Genomic DNA, 14636 nt, shown 5'->3' on the forward strand with positions numbered 1-14636 from the left:
ACCATGTTCCCGTTGACGCAGCGCTACACTACTTGAGGAGGTGGTCTTAATATGTCGATTTCTGGATCGACTGAGCGGGTCTTCACTGACCGCTCAGTCAATCCAGAGAAGTCGATCTGATGGCGGCGAATTTGCCACCGTCAGTGAAGACATAGCCTTAGTGTACACAAGTCCATGTTTCCCTGAGCGGTGGCAGTAGCAACCTGCACACAGGCAACCCCCTTTTGCAGATACTTCAGATAAGGCACCACTGTTCTATCACAAGAGGCTGCCTTTAGCCTCTGTCACTCTCCAGTATTCACACAAAATGCAAAGAGATCCAATTGCCTAAGTACATTCTGCACTTTACACCTGGGTAACCCTTAGGCCAAAGCTCTCCACCATCTGCAGGGTCTCGAAAAGATGAATCCTAACTTGCAAGCCATTAAACTCTTGTACCATAATAATATATATGTCTAATATATACCTTACTTTATTACAGATATAAGGATGGATCCTCAACTGTGGCCATGATACATTTGGTGCACACCACACTTGTGGTTCTCTGCTCCTGACAATGGCTGGGTTCATGCTGGGCACAACTGCTCAAATTTGTGCCTGGCTGCTGATAGCCAAGGTGCCTTTTTGTCAGCCAGAGACTGTCACAACACAAGGATGCTCTGGCCTCCTGTCTTTTCATGGGATTATCTCCTATGCCGGGGTTAGGAAAGGAGGTGGCATGGCACCATTGATAAAATAAAGAAAATGTATTTCATTAGGAAGTCATAGAACATACAAGAATTAATCTAACCATGCAAAGTGTTATTAAGTTTTCTGCAATTCTCACCTTTTACATTCACAGTTTTAATGTAAACTAACATATCTAAAACTGGCCTGCCCTGCCCTGAACCTGTGTGAATTCTCTACTGCTCAAATATTTGAACTGAAAGTATTCAATTAACAAGAAATTATTGTGGTGTGGCAACAGTCTGGGGTATCTTGCAACGGTTACTTACTTGACAAGAGAGAAACATTTAAACCAGGAATAAATTTGACCCAAAATACATATTTGCCATCCCTTAAAATGGTTTACATTTTTGCTTGTGAATATCGCTAAAGAAATAGCTGAATATAGGAATTTCTATTAAGTTCGTATTGGTTGGTACCCCTCTTGTGTTTATGATTGGGGAATTATATAGAGAGTGGGAATTAGGAAGGTTTGGTTGCATAACTCTTTATCAGCATGGGATTCCCATGTTAAAAATGCCATCCCAAGTATTCATCCCAGGATTATTTAATTGTGGGAATTAAATCAACAATTTTGAGTTTAGGTTTTAACTCTAAAATAATAATTTGGAAGTCTTTCTGCACAAAACACAATAAATTATGATCACATCCAGATATTAGTGATTGATTAATTAACACAAAAGTGAAATATCATGGATGTTAAAATTTTCCTGAGTTATGGCATTTTGAGGGAAACTGTTCAAAGTAATATTCTCTTTTTTTGGGGTAGTGTTTCCTATTTTCTAGTCCCAATCCTAGTGCTAGTTAAACACATACCCTACAAATTAGGATTTAGCTGAATTGATCTGATTAAATCTATATCAGTACTTCAGCAAAGTCAGATCTTGTTAACTTCTAAACAAGATTCCAGGTACATATACAAGATACAGAAAGCTGCCTTCCTCATAAGAGCCTTGTATATTGAAAATAGACTTTCCCCCCCACCAAATTACAAGAACAGATTACAATCAAATCTCAGCTAAATTCTTTATCACCTAGGTGGATGTGACTCAATCTGAATTTCAGTAGTTACTTCAGTGATTAATGTGTATTATGTAAAATAATTTATACTACAGAGAAAAAGAAATAGTAGCACTAGCTTCTGTGTGATGGGGATGTGGAAGCCCAAGGTGGAGGATGGACTGCAAGGTTTTAGGTTCTTTGGTTCCTGCAATAGTGATCAAAGGGAGACAAGATAGGAAGACATTCTGTGTTAGGGCATAAACCTGATTGAGATGTTTAATCTCAGTTCTGTTTGCTTTGCTGGGAATTATTCCTCAGAAGGATAGGGTAAACAAGGACATTTCTACCATTTTGAGGGAATTTCATGTCACTTTGTGGATAAAGTTACAGGGGTTTGGAATGAACTATCTATTTCTGAGAAGGCACCAGCCAAACACTAATTCCGATCTTGAGTACTGATTTGTGACCCTGGAATACTGGAGTTGTTGAATATATTAGTTCTACAGTCTGTCCTGTCTGGAAAAGGCCAGTGAGGATGAAATGGGTCCAGTGATTAAAGTCTGTAAACATCTTGAGGCTGGCATGTTGTCACTTTCAGTTAAGAAAGTTATGTACAGCCACTGCTCAAGACAAAAGCATTTCTGGATTTTGATATTCTAACAATCTATTGCTTGGTTATGTAATATTGTATTTTTGGTTAATATCACTGAAAAATCTGTGATGGGCCAGCTCTCACAGTAATTTGCTGCCTCAGATTTGCTTGAACCTTGTCAGTTGGGGTTCTGAGCATGGTACATCATGGAAATTGAATTGGTTGCGCTAGTAGACATTGAATAATGAGCACATCTACATGTTGGCATTAATAGATCTATCAACTGCTTTCAATACTGTTGCTCATGTGGCACAGTTGACTTGCCTATCAACCACAGTGGGAGCATCTGGAGGTTTGCCCATAAGCAGCTCCATTTCTTTCTTGCTAAGCAAGTTTTGGGGAATTTCTTTCTCTTTCGGGTTGCTCTTGTGTGGGGTTCCACACTGTTCAGTCTTGTCTCTCTTTTTTTCAATATGTATATGAGGTTGATGGGACAGTTAATGAGGAGATACAGACTCCCACGTCATCAGTATGCTGCTGAAACCCAATACTATCCTGCTATTTCTTCCAGCTAATCCACTGCAGCTGAGCATCTTATTCAGAGTCCAGGGCAGGGATGAGAGCTAGCTGAAAGGCTCAGTTTGGGTAAGACAGAAGCGATGCTGTTTGTCTGGAAGAAGCAACCAGAAGATATGGTGAAGTGTATATTTGTCCTTTGATTAAGTATGTGTATCTGCCATTTGCAATCAAGTAATAATCTAGTAGTTCCCTGGCTACTTTTAGATGCTAAGGTAGCAGCAGTGACCAAGATGTCTTTTGTTCATCCATGTTGTGACCATTTCTTTCAGATACAGACACCACCACCTCAATCCATGCTTGTGTCATTTTGAGATAAAATTAATAGACTATAAAGGTAGAAGGGACCACTGTGATCATCTAGTCTGACCTTCTGCATAACACAGGACTTTCCTGAATTAATTCCTGTTTGAACTAGACCATATCTTTTAGAAAAATATTCAGTCTTTATTTAAAAATTGCCAGTGATGGAGAATCCCTTCATAAGTTGTTCCAATGGCTAATTACCCTTACTATTTGAAAATTGTGCCTTATTTCCAATCTGAATTTGTCTAGCTTCAATTTCTAGCCATTGGATCCTGTTATACCTTTATCTACTTGACTGAAGAGCCCATTATCAAATTTTTGTTCCCATCTAGTTACTTATAGACTGTGATGAAGTTACCCCTTAATCTTCTTGTAAGCATGTGATTCTGTGACCAGCTCGCCCCTTGCTGGCTGGGAGTAAAATATAGTGACTTCCTCCTGTTTTGGCCAACAGCTACTCTATCAATGTGGTGGTCTTCCTGTGACTTTGTCTTTTGGCAGGCCAGGTCATTTTTACTCTTGTCCCTTCCAGGGAACATGCCATTAGTCTGGCAGCATCATACCACAGCTTCAGCTCAACTTCAGGAGTTTGGGTACGCTTGTAATCTCATTAAAATTATATCAGGTTAATTTTACAGGATCTATTTTCCACAAATCTGTGGCATTAGTTTAATTCTTTATTAATAGAGTCCTCTTACAGCTGTTCCAGTATTTTTCCTGGGAGCAGTGTTAAGATGACGGGCCTATAATTATTCAGATAATCTCAATTACCCTTTTTACACATCATTAGCTTTCTTCCAGTCTTTTGGAACTTCCCCAGTATTCCAATGGTTATTGAAAATCAACATTAATGGTCCAGCAAGCTCCCCAGACAACTCTTTAAAAACTCTTGAATACAAGTTATTCAGATTTGCTGATTTAAAAAATGTCTGATTTTATTAGGTGCTGTTTAACATCCTCCTGAGTAACTGTTGGAATGGACAGTGTTTTGTCATCATCATATGATATGACTTCATCATCAGTTTTTTCCCATATACAGAACATAAATATTTATTAATCACTTCTGCTTTTTCTGCTTCATTATTGACAATTCTACCATTTTCAAATATCTCAGGATCCACCTAAGTGAGAAACTGCATCTCTACCTGGGTGATACTGCTGCAACTAAAACAGCACAGTGCTCATGCCGGAGCCCCTCAATTTAAAAATTGAAGGAGAATCTGCTAATTGGATATTTTCCATGATGCACCCTGGACATTAACTTATTTCCCCATTGTTTAAAAATAAGCCAAATCTTTTGATTCATAGATTCTAAGGCCAGAAAGGACCATTGAGATCATCTAGTCTGACCTCCTGTATAACACAGGCCAGACAACTTCCCCCAAAATATTACTAGAGCATATTTTTTTAGGAAAAAACATCCAATCATGATTTTTAAATTGCCAGTAATTCATGCCAGAATCCACCACAACCCTTAGTAAATTGTTCCAATGATTAATTACCCTCACTGTTAAAAATTTACACCTTACTTCCAGCCTGAATTTGCCTTTGATCTTTCAGAGTAGTTCCTGCCTTCTCCCAGGCTTTGGGAAACAGGGTATAGTGAAGGATAGAATTTGCTGGGAAATAGGAGTGTTTCTTTTATTTCCTTTTTTTCCTCCCCCACCATTGGGGATTAGGCCATATTGATGGATTTATTATGAAGGATGTTACTTCAATATTCCTCAGACATTCTCTCCTAAAGCCTAGGATAGGTGCTCTTTATTATTTTGTTTCAATTAGAACAAATTAGGCTCTCTCTCTCTCTCTCTCTCTCTCTCTCTCTCTCTCTCTCTCTATATATATAATGGCAAACATTGGGAAAGCTTCCAATGATCTACAGTCAAAACTTCATCCCTTTCTTATGAAGCATAATGAAGTACTGCAAACAGCAGGTGGGTAGTAGGAGGAAAACACAAATAATTCAAGCACAATAAAAACCATTGAAATCTGATAATTTTTAAAAGAGTTACATTAAGAGGCCTATTCTCAATGTAGACTACACATGGATCTGTTCCTGTCCCACTTATTCGAGGTTGAATATAATCTACCCTGTGTCTCTTCTTGGTTTTATTTATCCTTATCCTTTATCAGTCCTGGAGAAGCAGGCCTCTAAATCTTCAAAAGGAAAAGCAATAATGTCTCAAATATATTCAAAAATTACAGTGTTGCCTGCAGGCCAGCAACATGGAACAGATAAAACAATTCACCACAGTCTGCTCCAATACACATAAAAAAGGAACTACAGACAAATTTTTGTTTCATCTGCAAAAGCCTGTATTGTTTAGGGGATGTTGTGGTCTGGTGCATGGAACACAGGACTAATAGTCAGCAGTTCTGAGCTCTATTCCCAGCTCTGCTATTCTAGCATTGTTTGATCTTTGGCCAGTTATTTAAAATCTGTGCCTCAGTTCCCTCATCTGCAAAATGGGGATGATAATGTATACCAACCTCTAAAAGGTGCTTCAGAGATCGAAGGATAAAAAGTGCTTATTATTACTATTTCTCTCAACTCTGTGGTTCCAATATAGGGAACAAGCAAAGAAAAATGAACAAGCAAAATCTAGATGTAATCTTGTGCACTTAGCTTGAGTGACAGTTCCAAGTATTGCTGACTTAGAAAAGGTCATGCATGTATAACTGAGGAGATGATGAGAGAAATTGCCAAAGCAACTATGTCCAACACTTCACAAGGATCATTCAGCTACTTCCCCTACCTCCCCTCCAGTGTGCATGTTAATGCAATTAATTAGTTTAAAAGATGTGAAAATTGAGTCTTGGTATATATGATTGTTTCCCTATCCACAAAGCACCCAGTGTTGTAAATCCCGGTGAGACTCCTGAATGGTACTGAGTATTACTATCTAAGACCCTATTTACATCCAAAATTGCACAGGATTAACTAAAAGCATGATTTTAAACCAATTTAGTTAAATTGTTACAACTTTTTGTGTAGATACTCTTAACTCAATTTAAACTGGATTATATTAATTTAACTTGCCTCTGTACATTTATAAGGGAAAGCTTAACTGAAATAACTAGTTTAAAACCAATGTAAGTGTGTCCAATGGAAGTATGTACACTAAAGTGGTTTAATTAAATTGTTGTAACTTTCTGTGTCCATGAGCCCTGGGTGAAGTTAGTGGGAGTTGAAAAATCTAAGGACCACATAGAACCATGTCTATAGTACCATAAAGAATACATAACTAAGACCCATAGATACCACACTGCATAAAATTTTGAATTGGGGAAAGAAGCAGTCTGACCTTTTGCTTCAGCTCCTTCCTCTTTTATGAAAAGGATGGCAGAGGAAAAATCTTCAGGTCAGATAAGATTTGGAAATAATCAACATTTTCAGAGCATCACAACATTAAAACAATAGTTACATCAATATTTTATATGAGAAGACATACTGAGTTTTTAATAAAAAGGTCAAATTTAATGTATATTGAGAACACGCAGATAAAAGCAAGCACTTTACTCCAGGAGAGATTTCAGAAACCCTTCAATACTGAATGACTGCTTCTTAAATCAGTATACAGCGTTGCTATTGATAGAAGGTTGTAAAAACACCAATGAGTTTGCAGCACTCACAGAGCATGTCCATGGACTACCAAGATGATAGTAATCAACAATGGAGTTTCTTGCACAAGTTTTCCTCTTCTGGGTCCTATAGGATGATATGATGACGATGAGCATAGTAATAATACTTCATTGTAAAAGAGCCCTTTTTCATCCATAGATTTCAAAGTAGTGTACAAAAGTGTATGAGCATTATCAGTGTCATTTTATAAATGCGGTAACTGAGGCCCACAGTGATGGACGGCTCAACTGTACCGTCAGAGCACAGTACTTTGTTGGGGTGGTGCAGAAGTGCCTTGCCTTAATGCAGCACCGGGAGGTATTCTGCTTCAGGGAAGCTGAATGCCTTCCAGTGTGTAGAGGAAGCCTATACCCTGATGTACGGCTCAGGGTAAAGCACAGCGTAACCTACCATGACCGTATGCCATTGCAAGTATTGTGACATGCCAGCTCCTATGCGTCTGGTAGTGTTCTGATGTACCATATGGGCGGAGGTAAGTGCTATAGGCACCAAAGCTCTAGGCTCTAGCCTTCAGTTGGTTCCCAAGACTCACACACTTAAGAAGAAAGAGGACTTCATGATCACGACTGCCGGAAATGGCACAAATACCCAATGCACAACTTCTTGAACATTGATAAACTGAGAGAGATAAACACAACACATAGCAGTTCCCTGTGCAGCCTGAAGGTTGCCACCTGGTTGGTTTTTAACCAGCATGGCTGGGAGGGTTTTCTGCTTGCTTGTCAAAAGATGTAATGTGCTGGGGAGGTGGGGAGAGGAAGAGGGCTTCAGGTTTGGCCTCTCTCCATTCCTCCATTCTGAGGGTGAAGGGGGAGGAAATGCTCAGCAGAGACTTCCCATGGGCCTATCCCTTTAAGAGCGGGTCTCCCTTGGAGACGTTGACTGCTTTTCCCTTCTTTGCGGCTTTCTCCATGGTTGGCTGGACTCTGTAGCTGCTGTCCTGGTAGGAGGAAGGGGGCAGGTGGGTTTGTTGTTGTGGGTCCACCTTCCCCACTGGTTGCTTGTGGATTTGACAGAGCCAGACAGGGCCTGGAATGCAGCTGGGGCAGGGAAAGTAAGACAGAAAGAAGCCTTGAACTGCCCCCAGTCCTGCAATTGCATGCTGCACCTCTTCCTGCATGAGCGAAGTGGAGGGGAGTCAGGCTGCTGGTCGTGGTTGGTTGCCTGAGAGGGAAAGAGAAAAGTCAGGCTGGTGTGTGTAGGAAGGGGTCAGTGGCCATTTTTTCTGCACCACGGAGGTGGCAACTCTATGCAACCCCCAAGGACAGTCCAGTAGAGGGCTAATAAGATAACAGTGTCACTGTAACTCCTCCATAACATTGTCCTGTCTGCAGGCCACAGCTGTGTATCCTCTGTTGCAGATAATGCTAGACCCCTGCCAATGTGTATCTATGTCCAGTTCTGAGACCCTCCAGCCCCCGTTCCCAGACTGCCTGTTCTCCAGCCTTTTCTTAGCAGCCAACTCCAGCTCCCTTCTGAGTCATGCCTCTCGTGATCTCTGGATATTACTTCTCTTTTCTGTGCTGGGGGGATTATGGAGGCCTCTCCTGGCTGGTTGCTGACCTGGAGGGTAACAATGCCCAGTAACGAGCCAGCATGTTCATTACAATGGTGTCCCTGTGCAGTCTTCTTTGTTGGTCAGATCAAAGGAGAATAGAGCCATATCCCTAACCCTGCTAGGTAGCTGCATGTCCACAGGAAAGTACAGAGGGAGAAATCCTTGCATTTAGCTAACATAGGGATTTCAGTTGTACAACCTTACACAGGGTGCTCCAATTGCAGAGGAGAGACTCTTTGTACATTCCCCCATTGTGAAAGGACCAAGGACAATCTCGCCTTAAGTGACTTGTCTTAGGTCACTTAGTGAGCCCGAGGCAGACCTGCTAACATCCAGCCTTTTTTCAGTCTGCTAGACTGCAGAAGGATGAATTAACCTCTCAGTGATCTGCCACAATATGTCATTTACATCTGACGTCACAAAATCATAACACACACACACACACAAAATGCTGTGCAATGGAGACTCTTTTTGATTATTAGGTCCAGTTCTGTGGATCTGTCTTTACTTTGCCTTTGAATCTATTTCAGTTTAGTTTAATATATTTATTATTTGTTTGGAGAGGGGGGTTAACAATGAGGTGACAACATTTGCAGATGAAACAAAAGTATTTAGGCTAGTCAAGATGAGAAAAGACTGAGAATCTCCACAAGGAAATAAACAAAGAGAGGTGAATGGATCTCATGATGGCAAATGAAATTGGGTGTTGACAAACAGAAGGTAATGCACATTGGAAGGAGTAATTTGAACTACTCCTACACATTGCTAGGTTTTAAATTAATTGTTACCACCTAGGAAAAAGCTTAGAAGTAATTCTGAATGGTGCATTGAAAACATCTGTTTCATATATAGAAATGGTTAAAAAGCAAAGAAAACGTTAGGATGTATAAAGAATGCATAAGAAAAACAATAGTGAAAATATTATAATGCTGTTATATAAATCAATATAATGACCTCATCTTGGATACTATGTTCAGTTCTAGTCACCTCATTACAAAAAAGCAGCAATAAAAGGGATCCAACAATAGATCGAGAACTCCTCAATTAGAAGCATGAACAGATTCCTCTTTGAGGAGAACTACTGTCTAATTTGGAAAGGACATAAATAAAAGGAAGCACAATAGAGATATATAAAATAATGAAGGTCAGTCTTGCTCTCCTATTTACCCTTTCTTTTAGTACAAGAACAAAGAGCCATTCACTCCAACTGAAAGGCAACAAGTATAAAATTAGTAAAAGGAAAGCGTGGTCCAGATTATTTTGGGGGCCATTTGTTATGGTATCCTAATTCTGTGCCCCACACCCATCTCCAGTGCATTTTAGAGCAACGTAGTGGTTGTTCTGACGTGCGCCCTCTGGCATTTTTCCTCAGGGGACCATCTGCCAGCTAAGGCTAACCAGAGCACAGTGTCTTCTACTGATCCTCCTCCCCACCCACAACATATCCATTCCTGCTCCTGACATGCCTCCTGTGCTTGGAGCTGGTGGGAAGATGGTATAGGACCCAGCTATGCCAGCTCTACATCCACTGACGATGGCCCTAACAAGTGAGAGAGTCCCCAGATAGGGGGTTACAGCAGTTCTCTGAACCCTTTGCACTTCCTGAGAGGCACAAAGGCAGCAATGCAGTGATTGTTTTATGTAACATACAACCCAAGGAACGAACTACCTTAAGATATCAATGGGACCAACAGCTTTGTAGGATTAACAAAGATGAGACCTGTGCATTTAGTGCAATAATAGAGGGTCTTTGTAATGCTAGATTGCTGTGATAGCTTTCAGCTGAGATGTAAAACCAAAGTCCTATTAAGGTTCATTAAAAATCTCATGGCAATTTTCACACAAGCAGAGTATGGATAATCACATCAACAGTTACATAAATTAGGATAAACATTGCTAGGAGATATTAATCCTTATGTATCAAGGCATGAGCCACCCACTAACTGCCAGGATTTAGGAAGAACCCTCTCCATTACATAATTGTTTGGTATGGGGGTTTCTTTCACCTTCCTCTGAAGCATCTGGTACTTGTCACCCTTAGAAATGGATCCTATAGACCAGATGGATAGCTAGTCTGAACCAGTGTGACAATTCCTATGTAATCTAATCCTCTTTGATAATCATGTCACAATTTCCACTGGTGTAACTGTTGAGTTCCTAAGGATATTTAAAAATGTATGCTAGATTTTTCCATAAAAGTCCATTTTTTTCAGCTGTTTGATGTATGACGATGTTGTGAAGGAAATTTGTATAGATGTGTGCAAATGAGTGGGGTTTTATGCATATGTGTGATTGTGGGTGACTGCTTTAAGTTTATAGAGATTGCTGTTCATTAAATAGCAATGCATCACTAGCAGAGAAAGTGGGAGGACAGTTACATAAGTTAGAGCTATCTAGGGATATCTTTAACTCACTCTCAAGTGATTTGTGCATTTCTCCCTTCTTTGAAGAAAAGGGAAAACAGGTAACTAGTTCTTTTGGGCCAAATTATATCTCTTCCCTACAGTATTTAGTCAGTGTTCTGGTTTCTGATAGCTAAAAATGCTACCAAAATGCCTGTTAATAATTTGAGAGAATTTAAGCAAGAGATCTGCATTACAGGACTCATCATTTATCTGAAGAGAAATTATAGTCATTTTATGTTTACATAATGCCTTTAATCTCAAAGCACTTTTCATACTATATATGGGATCCTCTATACCTGCCACTTTAAGTAGTAGCCTCTGGAAATAGAGATGGCTATTGTTTAAGGCAAGGCACTGGACCACATACTTTTATATAAGCATGTACTTAAATCCCATTTAAATCAGTGGGAATTAAGCATGTGCTTAAAAAAAGGGGATTGCATGAAAAAGGGATTACTCATTTGCATAAAGTTAAGCACGTTTAAGTGCTTTACTGAAGCAGGGCCTTACAGAGTACAGCAACCTTACAAAACTTTTAATACAGGATGCTAAAAATATCATATCTATTGAAACTTAAATTACTTTAAATAAAAATTAAACTCACCCCAGTTAGGTGTTATGTATGTGTTACCGAGTAACATTATTTAATTAAGCAACTATGTTTTTAATCTCAGATTAATCTGATGCTTTCCAAAAATGGACTTTGTTAAAAGCTCTCTGAGCAGTTCCATCCATAGCTGGGATTTCCAAATGTATCAGTTCTTTGTCTTTTTCTGGTGCTCTGATTGCAACTGTCACTGAGTCACACAGCTTGCTTTAGGCCCACAGCCAATTTGATTACAACAACAACTTGTGAAACATAAAAAGGTAGTCTTTAGATCCACATCGAGCACTTTGCTAGGGAGCTGAACTCTGCTGAACAACCCCCAGCATGGCCATCTAAAAAATCTGGACTCATCCAGTTGACTCGCACCAGTCTCACGGCTTTAACAGGAGAAAATTGGGAATTCATTGTGAGATCACCTCCCCCCATCCATTAAGAATGGTCACAAACTAATGGGTTCTTGAAGTAAACTGCAATGCTTCAACTATTATAGCTCCTTTGGCAAAATCTCTAAATTATATAAACATCACAACAAATGCCTCAACAGAACCTCTCAGGTCTTTTTGATGTAGTTTCAAGTAACTTTTATTTGTGAATGAAATGACTATCCACCTGCTTTTCAGCAATACCTGCCTTCTTCAGGGCTTAAGCAATCAAATTTGTTCACTTCTTTATATGACGGCCTCTCAAGAGTTTGCCTTTATCCAGGGGATAGTAAAGATATCAGTTAAGAGAAGAATGACCATGTGGTCTGTTTCCTGGACTATAGTAAGAGCTATTATCAGTGTTTATATGGCAATCCCTTTTGTCAGCAGTTCTCAACTTGATTGTAAAATTTTGCTCCGTGCTTCCCAAAATATTCCAAGGCTCACATAAGACAAGAAAAACTTTAAAAAAAAAAAAAAAAAAAAGAAAAGAAAGAAAGAAAAAAAAAGGGGGGCATGTTGCTCCAATCTGCTTGCTTCAGTTACATGAATTCCAAAGGAGGATTGGGGGTTGCAGCCACTTTAAAAAAAATTTTGAACCCCAGTAGCTGACAGCTAAATGGTTTGTTAGTTAAGTTGGATGTCTCTTATAAATTAAGATAGCACAAGACTGTAATTTGGCCTGCAGCTGCACAGGGAAGTAAAGGAGCATAAGGACTACTCCATCTCTCATGTTTGGCTTACCCAGATTGCCACTCTGAACACAGGATGAAGAGCAGGCTCCACGGGACCTTGAAGAGCGGGCTCCATGCTCCCCACCCAATGCAGGTGGGAAAATGGGTAGAACTTTGGTTCTGCCTCCCATCTTCCTCCCAGGCCACTGATGGCCAGTACAGCTAAACCAGCATGGGGGGAGAAGTAATGTGCTTCTATTAAAGAGATGGTGAAAATTGGAAAAGGAATTGTGATTCTCTGAGTGCCTTCCCTAAGGCAGTACAGCTGCACACTGACACTTACACAGGGCTAGACATAAAGGCTCGGTCTTGCACATATTTTGGTCTTTCACATCTCTTTGCTCTCTGGATCAATTTATTGTATCTTGTACATAAACTTCTTTATAAAATTATCTGATAAACAAGTGTTGCAGGTTGATATGTGGACCAGAATCCTTGTGTGTCCTTTTCAAAATGTAAAATCTCAAGATATTCAGGTTTAAAATGCATTTTTATGGAAGTGGGAGGAAGACGCATTGGGCGGCTCATGCTTGGCAATCAGAAATCAAAACCTTTCAGTTCGAGGGTTTGAATCCAGATTGCTAACATTTGCAGGCAATTCACTGGCCTACATGAAATGAGTTTATTGTTCTCAGTCCAATTCCTGGTGGACAGCAGTCCTCTGAGGGATTGTCTACACTTACCTCGGAGATTCGGCAGCAGTCAACCGGAGTTATGCAAACTACGCAAAAAACTTGCATAACTCCCGTCGACTTCTGTGCTTCCGTTCTGCGTGCTGTCTTCACTATACTGCGCCGACAGGAACCGTGTTCCCGTCGACGCAGCAGTACGCCACTTGAGAAAGTGGTCTTAATACGTCGATTTATGGATCAACTGACCGGGTCTTCCACTGACCGCTCAGTCGATCCAGATAAGTCGATCTGACGGTGGCGAATATGCTGCCATCAGTGAAGACATAGCTTCAGATTAAGGCCAAAGAAGTGAAGTTCAGAATAGATATAAACTAGTGTTTGGGATTCAGATTTGACACCATGTTAGATTTTGAGTTCAGATTAGATAGAGCTAAAGCAATCTGTAACTTAAAGTAGAAAATAAGCCCTTCCCATTTTGGACACAATCCTGAATCAAAACAGTCGAGAGGTTAGGGATTCAAATCCATACCATTTAAATCTGAAGATACTTGCTTTCAAGGTTCTGGTTTTGGTTCCTATGTAGTCTCCACATCTCAAAGCCACCATTGCAACTATCACTAATTGGCACATTCCTTGGCAGTCTCAACAGAAAAGCCAGATCACTTAATGCAAAACTAATCCCGAGTAGCTGGGTCCTCCCATTATTTAGACTGTACACTCCTTGGGGTAGGGATCATCTACTACTTTATGTTTGTACAGTGCCTAGCACAATGGGGCCCCATTCTTGGTTGTCCTTAGGCACTACCATCATAAATACTATTAATAATCATTTAGGGTTGATATACATTTATTGGCAGGTATGGGAAAAACTGCTGTCAATGAATCATGGCTAGTAGTAGTAAGTTACATATTTCTTAATCTCCCCATCCTTTAAATAACAAACACAAAATTCATTGGAAACAATAAAGAAAGTGAATTTGTTGCACTAAGAACTATGTTATGGTAAGGTAAATGATCAGACTGAATTCACAAAAGTATGAAAAATTTAGAATTTGGTCTTTCATGTTATTGTTAAATCACTCCATTATCTGATATAAATTCTTTGGCTATATTTGCATTACGAGCTAGGAGGGTGATTCCCAGCTTGCGTAGACTTACTCGTGCTAGCTCTCATCTGAGCTAGCACACCAAAAATAGCAGCAGGGATAATAGCAGCAGTGCCACGGGCTAGCAGCCATGAGTATGTACTCATAGGCTTCAGGCAGGTTTGTACTCAGGACAGTCAGCATGGTACCATAGTTGCTTGTGTTACTGTGGCAACACTACTATTTTTAGCAGACAAGCTCAGATGACAGCTAGCATGGGTATGTTTACCCGAGCTGGGAATCACTCTCCTAGCTTGTAGTGTAGACCTAGCTTTATATCTCTGCATT

At 40.0% G+C, this 14636-nt stretch overlaps 1 long non-coding RNA gene across 2 annotated transcripts in view; it reads right to left on the reverse strand.

Moving 5' to 3' along the window:
* Positions 1-6601: 6601 nt before the first annotated feature.
* LOC137159708 (uncharacterized) overlaps positions 6602-14636 on the reverse strand; it is a 62890-nt gene continuing 54855 nt past the window's right edge. For both annotated transcript variants that reach the window (XR_010921704.1, XR_010921705.1), the window contains one exon: positions 6602-6911. This is a non-coding gene — a long non-coding RNA (uncharacterized lncRNA). The remainder of the gene's footprint in view (positions 6912-14636) is intronic.

The sequence above is a fragment of the Emydura macquarii genome, unplaced genomic scaffold (genome assembly GCF_026122565.2).
Source record: "Emydura macquarii macquarii isolate MOO-44397 ecotype Brisbane River unplaced genomic scaffold, CSIRO-AGI_Emac_v2 contig_1876, whole genome shotgun sequence".
NCBI lineage: Eukaryota > Metazoa > Chordata > Testudines > Chelidae > Emydura > Emydura macquarii.